The sequence below is a fragment of the Puma concolor genome, chromosome B2 (genome assembly GCF_028749965.1).
Source record: "Puma concolor isolate L17-30 chromosome B2, mPumCon1.1.hap2, whole genome shotgun sequence".
NCBI classification, from domain to species: domain Eukaryota; kingdom Metazoa; phylum Chordata; class Mammalia; order Carnivora; family Felidae; genus Puma; species Puma concolor.
The window spans coordinates 7107200-7121811 of NC_141671.1; the positions used below are offsets into that span (position 1 = coordinate 7107200).

At 41.4% G+C, this 14612-nt stretch overlaps 1 protein-coding gene and 1 long non-coding RNA gene across 20 annotated transcripts in view; both read right to left on the reverse strand.

Annotated features, from left to right (window-relative positions):
- Positions 1–4277: 4277 nt before the first annotated feature.
- On the reverse strand, positions 4278–8403 carry LOC147580696 (uncharacterized). Its single transcript, XR_015250756.1, has 2 exons — positions 7681–8403; positions 4278–4509 (listed from the first exon to the last, which is right to left on the reverse strand). It is a non-coding gene; the product is annotated as an uncharacterized LOC147580696 (long non-coding RNA).
- Positions 8404–8681: 278 nt separating this feature from the next.
- Positions 8682–14612, reverse strand: part of LOC147580697 (uncharacterized) — a 403830-nt gene continuing 397899 nt past the window's right edge. For 17 of the 19 annotated variants that reach the window (XR_015251004.1, XR_015251003.1, XR_015251002.1 and 14 more), the window contains one exon: positions 8682–9294. The gene's annotated coding sequence lies outside the window, so the exon portion shown is untranslated. Of the gene's footprint in view, positions 9295–13150; positions 13982–14612 lie in introns of those variants that run through there. The other 2 variants (XM_086706133.1, XR_015251001.1) reach the window with 2 other exon arrangements.

Sequence of the window (14612 nt, forward strand, 5' to 3'; positions counted from 1 at the left end):
AGATGCTTAACCGACTGAGCCACCCAGGCACCCATGTAGAGATCATTTCTAACCTATCCCCTCCATGTCTCCTCTGCATGTATTTCCTAAAGACACGTTGCTGCGAATGTTGCTGGAGGAAACGTGTATTAAATGCTTGTTCTTTGGCTGTAGGCTAGAGACTACGGTCTTTGATCTGTCTTTGAATATGTATTTGTGTAGTCAGGCTTACTGGTTTCAAGTCCTGCTAACATGTGAGGACATGAGAAAGCATGAGGTCACCACAAAGTCATAAAATACCCCAAATGTTGATCAATATTAACTTATAAGTGCATGTGTAATGCACACGTCTCATTTTTCAGCTGGTGATTCCAATCACCAGAAAGAGCCTCATGGAAGAGAATTACACAAGTTCTTTCCCATCAGACTGGAAACGTAAAGCCATGGGAAGCATCCATTTTGAGAAAGAGGTCACTTTTCATTATTGTGCGTGAGCCGGGGCACGTGTCTTCATTCCCACCCTGAAGAATAACGCATTTGAAACATGACGTTGAGACCCTCACGTCACAGATGAGAGCAGCGTCCTATCGAAACCTGAATAAGAAAGAGCTTGAGAATTGATTTTCTATGTTGCTGTGACCAATCTGCTTTTCATTAGTTCCACTACCATCAGTACTGAATATATAAAAATGAGTCGCGTGTGGGCGGGGGATGGTGTGTGTTGTTCTGTTTCTGTTTTATCTTAACATCACCCACAATGCTGTTGCCTTCCGATGAAGGGGAAGAGACAGGCAGCCCTCATCCTTCCCTTATTTGCCTCCAACACCAAAATCACCCCATTTTCCCAAGTCAGCAAATGCCGCGTACATCCGAAGCACTAAACTGGGCTCCTGAAAACGTTGCCTGCTTGTTACATCACCCGCACTGGATAGGCCCTTGATGAGCCGGACACGCCTTGAAATTTACTGCCACGAGTGTATAGATCTTTCTAGGCCTGCAGTTCTCTGGAGTTTTTTCCCCAGACAAGGCTCCTGCTGTTCATCCCTGCAGAGGGCAACGGAGAGCCACGCTGCCAGCCAGATCCATCCTTGCACCCTGAAGAAACAGTGAGCACGGATTCCATGGCTGGGGCCTTTGTAGCGCCTCAGCAGCTAATCAGAGTCATGTGAATGGCTTTACGCTGACCCATCTTTTCTTTTCAATTTAGCAGTCTGAGCAATGACTTGGGAAAGACCAATTAGGCTGACCCGTCTTTCCTTCAAAGGACCGATTGTTCTACTGCTTGGTCAAGTACACATACTGCACAGAGATAGGCTGGAGAAGCCAGAGTCATAACGCAAATCTACAGGATTCCAACTTTTTCTGACTCCAGCCCACTCCTACTCTTGTGTAGGCAGATGTGGTCTTGTTTGGCACCTCAAAGGTTGGCTCAACCCATCACGCTTCCTTTACACCATCTCAGAGGAGGCTTGTTTCATTAATTAACCTCCCTTTGTGGAGTCTAACAGCCATAAGCCCGAATGATATTGGCTTGGTAGCAAAGAGTTCCATAGCTGTGTAGCGGCATAAATTCATTTTCCAGCTAAAATTGTCTCGTGTGCTCTCTGCATTACCATTTATAGCACCACAAGTGTGTTTCGAGGCTGACAGTGTCCTGTTCCTCTTCATTACGGTATCCCAGGATTGCACCATTAAACATGCATGCATCGAGAAGACGGGCAGGAGACCCCTACGTGGTTGCCCCAATCTGGCATATCCCGCTTCGGTTCAGGGATAAGACTGACCGCTTCCATAGTCCCCAAAAGTAAACTCAATGATTATCTGAGAAAACACGAGGTTTAAAATAAAATGTCTTAGAGCCTTGTGGAGCTTACTTATGAGATGGCTTTCTGCTGCTTCGGGATCCCATTTGGTAGGTACTTTATAAAGACCTACACTCCTGGCCAATTTTCAAATTACTCTTACTACACTTTACCTTTACCAATGGCGTCTCGGGGTTTTAGATCCACAAGGAGCCATAGAAAGCAGATGACGACTGAGAAAGTAAAATATTATAACCAGACCAGTGTTCTCAGAGTGTGATCCCAAGACTAGCGACATCAACGTCAACAGTACCTGGAAACTTGCTCAAAAAGCAAACTCCCGGTCCCTCCTCCAGGGCTGCTGAATCACAAATCCTGGGACCAGCAAGCCGTGTTTAATAAGTCCTCCAGGTGAGTCTGATGCCAGCTACATTTTGAGAACCACCGCCTTAGACATTTTTGAGGCTTTCGAGGTTTACAAATTATTTTGACATAGAGCAGTTTCACTTTGTTTCATAATAACGTCATCCAGTAAGCAGAGCAGATACGAGCGTTTTCAACTCCCTGAAGAAGAAACTGTACTTTAGAAAAGGCATTTGTTCAAGGGCATCCTGTTGCAAATGCTAAAGCCAGACTAGATCGCAGGGTTTCGAGTTCAACATTCATTCCACTGCATCCTGTTACCCAGGTAGTAGCATGTTAAGACTGAATGGACGGATCAAGAAGCCAAGGGAGGGTCATCTGGCCCTAGGGACTGTCTTGGCTGGACCGTCCAGGTAGAGCCTTTGATGGCCGAGCACCACAAAAATAAAAAATAAAATAAAATAAAATAAAATAAAAAGTTAGAAAATTGGATTAAGGGCAACAAAACTAAGGAATGAGGAGACTCCATATACTTCTAAAAAGAAGCATATGAGGTGAGAGCAGGCAATCAGGCCATGAAAAGTAAGAAAGAGAAGGAGAGCCCGTTTAAAACATGGAAGAGAGCATAGCTTGGACATTCTTCTTAGGCCTCGTGGCAGGAGAAAAATCGCTCAGATTCAGAACAATGTCTGCGACAAATATGGAGGCCACAAAAAGTTGTTCTGTCCCCAAACCCTTTCAAGACAATTTTTTCCCCTTGTCTTCGCATCTTAGTTGCTAACATCAGTGTTTCTAACAGTGACAGTAGACCAACCGTAACAGACATATTAGAGTAATTGTTTTAAGTGCAGATTTCTGAGCAACGCATTTAAATTTACCAGATCTGGAGTTGGGACACAGAATCACTCTCTGCCATGTCTCAGGTGAGCTTTCTAGGTTAAGGTCAATTGCTAGATGAATGAGTTCTTGGTCTGCACTAGGGGTGTGTGTGTGTGTGTGCTTGCATGCACGTGTGTGTGTGTTAACTAGCATTTTGTAATTAAAAAAGGGGGCGGGGGGACCGTCCTCCTCAATATCCAAGGAAGACCAAGGGAAAGATCTCTGGTTTGAACACAAAGTAGAAGAAAAAAGTGTGACCCTGGACATAATGGAAAAACCCTTTGTATGAGTAATCCCTATCTGAATTGAGTAACAAGGAAATAGTATTTATAATGGATCTATGTGGTCATGCCTGCTCTGACATATCACCACATTATGGCAAAAATAAATATTATTTGTTCTCTAAGTACAATATTACACAAATATACTAGTATATTATATAGAAAATATTCATTGGTGGCATGATTCTGTGGGAAAAATAAAGAGCAATTTATAGGTCCAAAGATACAGTGTCTGGAAAATCATCTTCCATGCCATATCCCAAGCCCTTAATTCTACCCACAGGATACAAAGTGCCTATGCAGAAACACAATTGAATAGATTTCTGTTTGTGTGAGAGGACCTGGCCCTGTTTCCTCATGCCAGTTCTCCATTGCTTACAAATTAGGAAGTAAAAAATCATGAAAAAAACCGTAAAATAAATAAATGAATTGACCTAACCCATCTCAAGTCCATTCAATCTGCTCCAAGTAATATCCATTCTTTTTCTTTGTTCCTAAACCAATGTTCCCCAACATACGCTCCCAGAGATTGTGATTTAATTGGTCTGGGACGTGGTCTGGGCTTTGAAATATGCAAAAGATCCCCAGAGGATTCCAAATGTTCAGATAAATTTGGGAACTGAGACTCTAATCACATAAAGCAAAAGGAAAGTGAGCACTGAGTATAGTACTGAAATGCAATTATTTTCCCCAGTTCCACTTTGTGTATCCTATTTTTCACATCCTACAGAATAAATCTCAAGTGTTCAGCAGGAAAAGGCAGTCCTTCCATGGCCTGGCCACTGCAGATCTTTCCACTTTAATTTCTATCTTGCCACCCAGCAATTCACACTCAAAGGATGTGAAACTTTCTCAAATCAAGATAGTCAACAATTATCTGTTGAATTGGGTAAATAAAACAGAGAATATTTCCAGAAGGATGTCAAAACCACTGTAACATGCACAAGAATAAAAATTAGAAGTACCATGTGGATTTGGGGAGCAACGCAGGATATTCTTTATTTTCATTTAACAGCTGGTTTGCTCTCATTTTTAATCATCAATTACCAAATATACGTGTCAGAGCTGGTAAGTAAGCTGTGAGCTCTCGTGATTCTCCTTCCAACTGCATTTCATTCTAAAGGGTTCTTCCTCTTCTGGTCCTACTTTCGGGTTTCTGCAGCCTGAGGCCATGCCTGTGCACATGCTGCCTTGGAGAGGTGTATCTTCAAGACACAAGATAGAAGAATAAGATACAAGATACAAGATACAAGAACATACCATAGCCCATCACTGTGTATAATGAAAATGAAACTTGAACAGGAGCGAGGAGTGAAAACCACATTTCCTTTCCATTATCCGCACACTTTCATAGATTAACACTTCAAATCGTCAGGGACACAGGAATGTTCATCTAAAGGACTCTCCTGCATTTCTATCATCCCCTTTCCTGGTTTGGTTGCTTTTCCAGAGAAGCCACATCTTTGTCACACCCAGTCATATCCTGTCCAGCCTATCCGTAAATCTCAGAATAGCCACTCACGTATGTCCAAAATAACAGTCTAGAAATATCTTTCCCAGCAATTTGAGCAGCAATTCCAACCAAAAATGTGGTCACTGTCTCACCCACATTCTTCCTGACCTGTAGGTCAGGGTTTGCTTGTTTCCATGATTGATTGATTGATTCCCAGCTACCCACTCTGTCTACATGAAAATCTGCTTCTATCTTTTCAAATGACATTAGATTGAAGGCAATCAACCTGAATTATTCCAAACTACCCTAGAATACATCATTGCTCCAAAAGGACTGAATCTGTTGGATTCTACGATAAAGATTTATTGTGACTTTTTAACTTAATAAAGTTACTTTGAGGGCAAATAAACAGTCTTGGGAAAAAGCATCAGAAATTGCTACCCCTGTGGGGAGCTGGCAGCCAGCCCACCTGTCTATCCAAATATTTAATTACCATTGCCAAACACGAGATAGTACATTTATATCAGATCCATAAACTTTCTCGCAACTCAACTGTGTGAATCTACTCAAATGTATGGCAAAACATGGGTTTGAAATTATAGGCACACCTCCAGCCACTGAACATTATATCACACACAAAAAAAGCCAAGGTAAATTTAGAAATTGTACAATAGGGCATGCTGGACTTAGGCCATGTCGTTTGACATTTTCCAAAAGAGTTCAGAAGCTAATGTATTTGCTCCTGGTGACACTTGTGGATAATGTATTCGTCTTTAATGAAGACATTTAAAAAAAACGATCTGGAGCTGGTACATTTCAGAAGATTAAATGGCTTATTATGATATTTCAGGGAAGATGTGTTTAGTTTTGTTGTAAAAGGAATTAATACTAAAGACGAACAAACCTTTGTGCTTAGACACAAGATAAACAAGCCTACTGGGACAACACTGATATTTAAAAGTATCTGGACAGGGAAAAATCAGATGAATCAAAAAAACAATTTTTTTGAATGTCTATTACGTACCCGGCTTTGTGTAAAATGTTTATAGCACAAACTCCAGACGCTGAGTTTATATTTCTAACTGGTTTCACCTTCATTCTTGAGAACCACACCAGAAGGGCTTTGGTTAATACTTAAGGTATATTTTAATATTTTTTAATATATAAATGCCAACTTATTTTTTCCAGTGAAGTTTTTAATTTCCTTTGGGTTGGGGGTTTTGTTTTGGGTAGCAGGGCTGAGTAAGGAGAGAGGAAGAGACAGTAAGGATGTAGGAAGCTTCTTAGCCGGTAGTAAAGTCACTAACACCATCAACCAACTTAAACACGCCCACCGGAGGCTCTACATAAACTTGTTTCTGAGGTTATGAAAATTAATGATTTTCCTCTCAGGTTAACATTTTGCATCCAGTGTCTTTTTTCTTAAACAGGTTGATTTTTGTCAATGAGACTGAGTATAGATATGAGAACATTTTTTTTATAGAAAGAAAGTCCCAAATAAGGAAGAATTTCTGAGACTCAAGAGTGTAAATATTTGATTCTTCAGGAGTAGGGATAAGATTACTTATTAATTTGAACCTGGGATCTGAAAGGCCTTTGAAAATAAGCAATGATGCAAACAGGTTATTGATTATCTCTCATACTACAGTTTGAGAATTCAAAGTTTGGGTTCCTCCTTTGCCAGACGGAAGGGATGGATGTTTTTCTTCAAAATGGAAACAAGTTCACAGTTTTGTAAGTTATAATGGTAATAGTGTTTTATTATACAAGTTCAAGTACCAGAAGGCAATCACCAGAAGGCTACCCCACATAACGTTAGATTGTCAACGGATTAAATGAATATCATCAAGAAGCCATAGCAATAACCATTATTCTCCATAAATCTGGAAAAACACGTTCTGACTTATGTGGGGGTTAAAGGAAAATCAGAGCATATCAAAGTACAGGAAGAGGGACACCGGGGTGGTTCAGTCGGTGGAGCGTCCGACTTCAGCTCAGGTCATGATCTCACAGTTTGTTGGTTCAAGCCCCACATCAGGCTCCATGTTGACAGCCCAGAGCCTGGAGCCTGCTTCGGATTCTGTGTCTCCCTCTCTCTCTGCCCCTCCCTGCTTATGTTCTGTCTCTGTTTCTCTCTTAAAAATAAATAAACATTACATTTTTTTTAATTTAAAAAAAGTATAGGAAGAGAAGAGGGAATAGAAAATTGGATGGATTCTATGCACAAATATATAAATTTTATCATTCGTTAAAAATATCTACCACAAATGGCTGTTAAAATAATTAATTGAGATAGCACAGGCCATGTCCATACAACATAAGGGGTACTAAGTAAACATTAGTCCTCTCTTTTCACCTTCTTTTTCACTGCCAAGAAACTGACATTATGCCCACCCTTCTTGAGCAACTTTTGAAACTGATCTTTCAGATCCTTATGGTTATGAAAATATTAGGGCAATAAACAAATGCCCAACATAATTATTCATCAGAAAAAATACCAATTAGGGTACGACATCACTAACAACCTGAAGAATGACTGCAATTAAGTATAAAAGGGCTGGGGGTGCCTGGGTGGCTCAGTCAGTTGAGCCTGCAGCTCTTAATTTTGGCTCAGGTCATGGTCCCAAGGTCATGGGAAGAACCCCTGTGTCAGGCTCCCTGCTGAGTGTGAGGTCTGCTTAAGATTCTCTCTCCCTCTGCCCTTCTCCCCAGCTGTCTGTCTCCCGGTTCCTCCCTCTCTCTCTCTCTCTCTCTCTCTATCTCTCTGTCTCTCTCTCTGTCTCTTTCTCAAATAAAAACAAAGACTATAAAGGGTTGAGGAGAATGAAAACTCTTGAATTATTGGTGGGACTGTTAACTGTACAATGACTTTAAAAAAATATTTGATGACACCTACTGAATCTACATACTCTATGACCCTCACCTCCACCGGTGAATACATGTACATCAGGAATGAATGCTTTTGTCCTCCAAATTACGTACACAGCAGTTGTCATATAATAGCCCCTCGCTAGAAAAAAGAAAACAGATATTCATCAACAGAACCCTCTACATCCATAAAAAAGAATGAAAGAAAGATACACATGATAATGTAGGTGACCCTTACAGACATGATGATAGGGAAAGAAGTCAGGTACAAAAACATACATTCTGTGCATTTCTTTTATGTAATATTCAAAAAGAGCTAAAACAGAATAATGGCTCCCCTTGGCGTGTATACTGACTGCAGGGTGAGTGGGAGCCTTGTAGAGTGCTAGAAATGTTCTAGGTCCTACACTGTGTGGTGTTGAAAGATGTTTGTACAGGGGCACCTGGGTAGCTCAGTCGGTTAGGTGTCTGACTTCAGCTCAGGTCATGATCTCTTGGTTCATGGGTTTGAGCCCCACGTTGGGCTCTGTGCTGACAGCTCAGAGCCTGGAGCCTGCTTCGGGTTGTGTCCCCCTCTCTCTCTGCCCCTCCCCTGCTCGTGCTTTGGTCCTTCTGTCTCAAAAATAAATAAACATTAAAAAAAAATAAAGATGTTTGTGCAATGTGTAAAAATTCACGACAATCTTCATTTCAAATCTGTGCATTTTGATACATAATTATATCGAATTATAATATAATTCAATTAACAAAATTAAGCAGTTCAAAGCCAAACCTAATATCCAATTAAAGAAACACACACACACGCACACACACACACACACACACACACACAGAAGTCTGAGTCCAAATATCTTTCATCAAGTTTTTGTTATAGTTAAACGTTGTTCTGTGTTTACATATCTCTTCATTTTATAGATTTGAGAGAACTGTAGCCTAGGAACTAGTAGTTTCATACCCCTAATATATCTAATTATTTTTATAAAACCGAAAGGGACCCCTACTATAATAACAGAAAATACTTACTTGTTATGAAAGAACAGACATTGCTCTCAATAATTCATACACATTATTCTGTTCTATTCTCAAATCAGACTTATACGGCAAATTCTACTATTATCATTCTTTTACAGATAAGAAAACTGAGGCGTAGAGAGGCTAAGGAGCTTACATAAGATTATCTAGAAAAGATGAAGACAATAGCAGACTTTTAGAATCTATGGCTCTCTCAATCCAAAGATGATATAATTAAGCAGTACACAAAACCTCCAGTTGGCTGCCGTAACTGTTCAGAATTTATGTTACACAACACAAAGACTAAGCAGACTATACTCCACTCCATAGGTATTATTTTCTTCAGGAAGGTAAACGTGTGATGCATTCTATCTTTAAGAGGTGAAATTCTTTTCTGGCTTCCAGATCACTCTCCTATCAGCTTGTTAACTCTTTCCTCAACAACTATCTCTCCAATGGTAGAATTAGGCTTCTTTGTTACCTCAGCAACAGAGAACTTTTACGCACAATCATTCCACTGACCGACGACTTCTACTTTCGCTCTGCTTCGTTTCTTTGGGAAAACATCTAAGATCAAATTAAAACTGTTTTCAGCACCTCTTCTGTCAGTATTTGAACACACTGATGAGTATTTCCCAAGAGAAAAGGCTGATTTCTCCTGGAAGAATGAGAAATATTGAGAAACTGAAGGTATGGCATGATTGTGCTAGACCTGATGATACGGGACATTAGGCTAACATTTTTTTTTTTTTAGTTTATTTCTTTTGAGAGAGAGACAGACAGAGAGAGAGAGAGAGACAGAGAGTGAGCGCAGGCACTACTGGGGGGAGGGGTTGAGGGAGAAGAGACAGAGAATCCCAAGTAGGCTCCATGCTATGAGCATGGAGCCCGACGCAGGGCTCAAACTCACAAACTGTGAGATCATGATCTGAGCCAAAGTCAAGAGTCGGACGCTAAACCAACTGAGCCACGTAGGCACCCCTAGACTAACATTGTAAAGCATACTCCTTCCCCCTTCCGCAGAAAAGAAAAAAAATTAAGCAGTTTGTCTTTTACTGTTTGTAATATGCACGCATATTTATTTCGGTCAACAGTCTCAATATTAATATCGTATTTGATTAATTTTTAAATCGGTTGCTCTTTGTTTAGTAGCTTTCTTTAAATGTTTCCGTACATAAATACTATTTTCAGGGGGAATTCTAGTGTCCTAGCATACTTATAAGAGGTGATGTGCCCCACAGACCAGACAAATGAGGGGAAGTCTATTCATGGGTTTAAGAGCCAAGGTGACTGAAATTTAAATGAAGCCAGTGAGTTACTTGCACTATGGTTTCACCAGTACCAGAACAGAGTCAGACAGCAACAAAGACTCAATAGAAACAGGGCTGACAGTAAGATTTTTCTTGTTTCTATTTAATGGATGTGACAGTGTTTTTCTTCTCCAATTCTCACTTCTCGCTTCTAAATGATTTAAAAAAAAAAAAAGCTTTTTTTAAAAGAAATTTCTTTTTAGAGTAGTGTTAGTTTTATAACAAAATTGAGAGAAGGTACAGGGATTTCCTGTATATCCTCCTTCCCCGGGTATGCACAGACTCCCCCAGTATGCCCAGCCCCCACCAGCGTGGTACATTTGTTATAATGGATGGACCTACCTTGATTCTTGTAATCACCCAAAGTCCACAGCGTACATTGTAATCCCCTCTTGGTTTTGTTCATTGCATGGGTTTGCACCGATGTGTAATGACACGTATTCATCATTATAATATCGTCACTGCCCTGAAACTCTCCTGTGCTCTATCTCTTCATCTTTCTCCCCACCCCATCCACCAGCTCTGGCAATCCCTGATCTTTTTACTGTCTCCATAGTTCTGTCTCTTCCAGAATATCATGGAGTCGAAAGGATACAATATGTAGCCTTTTCAGATTGGCTTCTTTCACTTAGTAAAATGCACCTTAGATCCCTGCGTGTCTTTTGTTGGTTTGATGTTCATTTCTTTTTAGCGCTGAATAATAGCGCATTGTGTGGATGGATCACAGTTTATTTGCCTGTTTACCTACTGAAGGACATCTTGGGCCCCTCCAAGTTTTAGGAATTGGGAGTTGAGCTGCTGTAGGCATTTGTGTGCAGGTTTTCGTGTGGCCATACAGTTTCAACTCCTTTCAGTAAATACCAAGAAGAGTGATTGCTGGGTCCTACAGTAAGAATATGTTCAGTGTTGTAAAAAACTGACAAACTCTCTTCCCAGGTGACTGAACCTTCTTGCACTCCCACCAGCAATTAATAGGTATTCCTGTTGCTCCAGTAAGTGATTCCCAGTGGAGGAAAATGTCTATGCATTTTAGGCCTTCTTGAGTAACCTGGGTCTCCTTTTAAGAGCACCCCTCTCGGCTTTGTTCTTGTACTCATCGAACCATGAACGTCTCTACTATTGATCATGATTCGTGGACCACGTTTATTTTGACCCTGTTACATGCAATAGTTCTATGTCTCTCCTCTGAGGGAATCAATTCACTCTGAAGATTAGAAACAGAAGACCATCTCACTTTGGCCAAAAACAACGTTTCGGGAAAAACGAAAGTAAAAAAACAAATAATTCAAGAATCAAGCATTAAGGAGGACGACCTGTTTTCCTGATTTTTGTAGCACGAACACCTTGGACTTGAACATTAACTCAGCAGGGGCCTTCTCTGCAGGTGACACGTGTTGTTATTCTTCACAACAAATGCTAGACATCCAGGAGGAAGGAATGATTGCAACCTCAACTTTAAAAAGAGGGAGAGAGACTCATGCAGCAAAACACAAAAACGATCAATACTCTGGAATTAAAAAGAGGTGTTAGTTTCATTTTTGGAATACAGTCTGAGGACCTTGGTAAAATCCGAACATGATTATCAAACACAGAGGCTTGCTAAGGGACCATGGCTTTTCCAGTCCAGACGCTTCTGTTCTACTCTGTGTCTCCCGCTAATTCAAGGTTAGATGTCAGGACTCCATTTACTCGAACACCATGAACCATAAACAGCTCTAGCCTTGGATCGTTAGAAGCATCTTGAAAGTTTTGAAGAATGAGAGCAAATGGCCATTTAGGCTTCCAAGTTGGCCTGCACCCTTCTTCCCCTATGTTTGTGCGTCTGTTTCATTTTGTCCTTTCGTTTTGTCACTTAGTCCTTCAGGTTGACCTGTGACCTGTGACCCCAAGCCACTTCTCATGTGGGAGAAGTCCAGATCCGCTTCCAGCTTGCAATGCCCCGACCTCCTTGTCACTCGGTGCCTACCAGCTTTCACGTGCAAGTTACAAAAGCCAGAGCAATCTCCAGCCCCCATCAAGGGCAGAGCTCCAATTTAAGAGTAATGGCTGGAGTAGGTGTTATTTGTACCCCGTGTCAAGCGGTGATTGTTCACATCTGGCTGCAAGTGGAATCGGGCTTCGGATTCTTCAGAGCAGTGCAGAAAACTGGCGCTGAGGGGGTTGGGGGCTGGGAGGGTGGTTTGGACGTATCTTGTAGATTTGAGGCAAGTAACGAAGGGACCTCGTTCGTACAGAAGCATAACCAAATATGTTCCCTTTAACGGTAAGTGATCGCACGGACGCGTCTCCATACATACCGGTGCCACAAATTCAAAAGAAGTAGCCTATCAAGGCATCAAAATGGAATCGGCATTCTTGCCCGCAAGCTTTTCTGAGAACGGGATTATGATCCAACCAAGCGGTTGCCACTCCCAGACGCCGCACACGTACACAGGTGCACACACACGTTACCATCAGCTATGGGTGCACATCTGATTTCTTCACACCAGGAAAGGAAGGACATTTAAAAACCTTATTTCTACCCTTGTCTTCTTTCCTTTTTCTCCTCCTTGGCCCTTTTGTGTCGTGTATACAAAGAACACATGCTTACGGCTCAATTCTCATACCCGAGGATTAGAACGAAGCCACATGTAAAAGCTGTGTGAATACTGATGGACTCAAAGACGTCCTGGCCACTGTTTTTTTTCCTGAGAGAAGTCTCCTGGGGCGAAAGCCACACACGACATCCGCTGCTATTCAAATATTTCATTTCCTGCACTGATGCAGAGCGGCATAAAAATGTACATTGGATACATACCATTCTGTGTGACAGAAAGATAGAAATGTGGATTATAATTAGGGAGAACCTAAAAAAAATCCACTGTATGGGAGGCTAGGCACAGATTTCAAAAATTAAAACAATACAGACAATATAATTGAAAGCCAAGAAAACTATCTATTCGCTAATAAACACGAAGATCCGCTTAGGGTTTTCTTTCTCCCTGAAACGTTCCTTGCTACCTCTTCCAATATTAATTAACAAAACTGAGTTAGTCCTAGGGCAACAGATCATTAAATATACAAAAAAAAATATGAATTGCCCTGTCATTCTTTTAATATCATACAATGAGATAATCTAAATTAATCAGATAGGGAGATGATTAAACATGTCTCTTTCTTTTTTAAACGACACAATTGAACATCAAAGAAATAATGCAGAACAGATTATTTTTAAGCTGTCATTTTGACAGCTGCCCTTTAATTCCTATTTTGGCAGGACCTTGAATAATACATTAAAAAACGGGATAACAGAAGTGTAAATGAGGGTCTTCTGACATCCAACATTGCTTCCGATACCTGTCTTCCTCTGCAGGGCTGTGGCCCTGAGCTAAAATACCTAAGGTTTGGTAGGGATAGCACGCCCCTTTTATTTCCTTTTACTTTATAAGTCTTTACAAGACATCAGCATCAAGAATAAGAACTTTTCAGGAACGCAGTCACTCCTGAAACAGATGATTTCTACATCCAGAGTCTGATTTTTCTAAAGCGTAATTCACAGCAGTTGTGATAAAATTCGTTCTCTTCTATGATACTGCAACGGATGAGTTCAGTCAAAACAATGAATGTTCCAGATGACAACTGGGATAGTCTTCCTTCCTCCAGGGGCCCTCTTTTCCTACTTAGTCCGTCCTTGGGAGACTAGCATCCGTCATTACACAGCCATCTTCCTTTCTTGACATCTCCACATTTTGCACGAGCCACATGAGTGTTCTGCAAGCTTCGTTTTTAGACTTGCTGCTTCCGTCTGTAGGCACTGAGGATCGCACTTTGTAGTCCCTTACAGTGGCGTGCCAAGAGAAACCACACCCGCTGGTAGTTACACCTCTGTGTAGTGCCTGCTCCTTAAATCTGGGCTGGGCCTGAAACTTGCATCAAACAACAAAACGATGGAAGCAATGTTGTCCCAGCTCCAGGCCTGAGGCTGGAGAAGGCCTGACAGCTCTGGCTTTTTGCATTTTCTGGGAGCCCAGCTTTCCTGTGAGAAGTATGGCCACCCTGCCAGAGAGACCACGAGGTGAGACCGTGTGCAGAATGCATCGGAGAAGCAGAAACCCTGAGGCTACCGCAGGAAAACGGATTCCCCAGCTGGAAGAGAAAATGGAAGTCCCGGACATACGACCCCACTTGGGCCATTTTGAGTCATACACTGCTACACCCCTAACAAGCCACTCCCTTGTGCATGATGAGAAAGGTAAGAGGGTGGTTGTTTTAAGTCATAGAGTTTCAGAGTTGTTTGTTCATAGTGGTATATACCAAACTGTCTCTATTGCTTTGACTGCTTATACATTTCAAAAAGTCAAATAGCATTTAACCAATAATACCCATGCCTCACCTCGGTTGTGATGCTGTCTTAATCCAGCATCACCGGCCTCTACTCGGTCTCCTAGATTGAGAGTCTCTAAGAGACAAGTTAGTGCAATCAGAGAGGAAAGAACTCTTCAATGGGTGAGGCCTTTAAAAATACGACATCACATGATTATCTGGAGAAGCTTGCTATTTCCTTCGTCAGTAAAGGTACTTTTTCATGTTGCCTCTCTTCTTGGTAACTCCTAGGTAAAGGAGAAGCCCAGGGGCTGCCAGCAAGGGCATCCGTGCCTTCTCAGCTGGCCCCTCCCTACAGTTTGGT